Here is a 1,968-nt window from a genome sequence, read left to right on the forward strand (position 1 = left end):
CTGAACTAGAGTTATAGACAGTTGTGAGCAGCTATGTGGGTGCTGAAAATCAAATCCAGGTCCTCTAGAGGAGAGGCCAGTGATCTTACACACTGAGCCATCCCTCCAGCCCCAGAAGACAGTTAGACAGTTTTCTTCTTCCTTCCTTCCCTTCCTTCCTTCCTTCCTTCCTTCCTTCCTTCCTTCCTTCCTTCCTCTCTCTTTCTCTCTCTCCCTCTCTCCCACCTCCCCTTCCTCCCTCTTTCCTTCCTTCCTTCCTTCCTTCCTTCCTTCCTTCCTTCCTTCCTTCCTTCCTCTCTCTCTCACTCTCTCTCTCTCCCACCTCCCCTCCCTCCCTTCTTCCTTCTTTCCTTCCTTTCTTTCTTTTTGGGTTCTCAAGACAGGGTTTCATTGTGTAGCCATGGCTGTCCTGGAACTCTCTCAGTAGACCAGGCTGGCCTCAAATTCACAGAGATCCTCCTGCCTCTGCCTCTCGAGTGCTGGGATTGAAGGCATGTGTCACCACTGCCCTGCCCAGAAGACAGTTTTTTAGAGTCAGACCTACCCTACTGTGTAGGTCCTGGGATCAAATTCTGATCATCCTTAGTGGCCAGCACTTTCATTCACTGAACCATCTCCCTAGCTCTTCCATATTGTCTCACTGGTTGGCTTAGAATTCGCTATGTAGACCAGGGTGGCTTCGAACTTAGATTAGCCTGCCTTTGCCTTCTGGGTGCTAGGATTAAAGACAAGCCTTAGCATCCCCAGCTCTCTTGCTACTTTCACCCAGATCCTGGGATGTTAACTCTGGTCCTCATGTTTGCCCTGTAGGTTTTTACTGGCTGAGCCATCTCCTCAGCGCTGAGGTTTAGGTTTAAATGGAGGCCAGAGGCGTGTGTAGCTTAGCAGTCCTGATCAAAGCTCAGTCCCTGCCCATCACTGACTCGTCATTTTCTCAGCTCCAGTTTCTTCTCCTAGGTGGCCACATACGCTGTCAGAACTGCCTGAGATCTACTTCTTGGAAGACAAAATCTCCCTCTGCCTGGCACTAGGTTCCAGACTTCTTTTTTTTTTCTTCTTCTCCTGGCAAAAGATTCCCAGGAGAGCGCCAACTTCTTGAGGCCCATTGCTTCAACAGTCTGATAGTCAGAGGAGGGCCAGACTCTGTAACATGGCTTCATTCAATTGCTTCTCTGCCTTTTGGCCAAGATCAAGTGTAGTAGCTGTTCCTATCAGTTTAAAATGCCTCTATTCAGCCTAGTGTGGTGGACCCAAGACTCCAGTCCCAGCACTCGGGAGACAGAGGCAGGAGGATCTCTGTAAATTTGAGGCTAGCCTGGTCTACAGTTTGAGCTCCAGAACAGCCATGGCTGCACAGAGGAACCCTGTCTTGAAAGGCCAACCAACCAAGCAACCAGCCTGCATTCCTGGCGGGTGATGTCACGGGTCACAGGGGAGAGGGTGGGTTTGCATGGGCAGAGGTGTACCAGCTTGCCCCAGGTCCTTGGAGAGGAAGTCGGCCGCATAGCAAGGAAGGGGAGGCCAGGAGGGAGAGCTGATTAGAGGACAGCAGTGGTTCTGACAGAGGAGGTTAGCTTCCCTTTCAGTGGAAAGGATGACACCCAGGCCCCCAGCGAGATGCTGGGCAGGTAAGTCCGGACATCCTGGCTTCCTTCCCCTTCCTCAGGGGTCCCCACTGCTCGTGTGTCTGAATGGATGCTGGGGTGTACCTGCTCTTTCCACGCCAGAGCTTCCGAGGTGCTCTGGCCCTGCTGTGAGGGCGTCTGATGGGGCCTGTCTTGGCATTCCAAATGCCTGCCTGTGATGAGGACTCCTGGCAGGGATGGGAGGGAAGGAAGGCTTTGCTCCCCCGAAGCTGGTACCATTGCTGGGGCTGGTGACGGACAGCGTCCCAGCAGTATGGGGCTTAGGCTGGCAGATGGGGACAGCTGCTTCCTGCCACTGGGGCAGTTAGACCGCAGCAGCTGC

The 1,968-nt window shown here is 53.2% G+C and overlaps 1 pseudogene; it reads left to right on the forward strand.

Moving 5' to 3' along the window:
- Nucleotides 1-1,163: 1,163 nt before the first annotated feature.
- Nucleotides 1,164-1,273, forward strand: LOC129670212 (U2 spliceosomal RNA; annotated as a pseudogene).
- The last annotated feature ends 695 nt before the right edge of the window (nucleotides 1,274-1,968 follow it).

This window comes from Psammomys obesus, unplaced genomic scaffold (genome assembly GCF_907164565.1).
Source record: "Psammomys obesus unplaced genomic scaffold, mPsaObe1.curated_primary_1811, whole genome shotgun sequence".
In the NCBI taxonomy this organism is placed as follows: domain Eukaryota; kingdom Metazoa; phylum Chordata; class Mammalia; order Rodentia; family Muridae; genus Psammomys; species Psammomys obesus.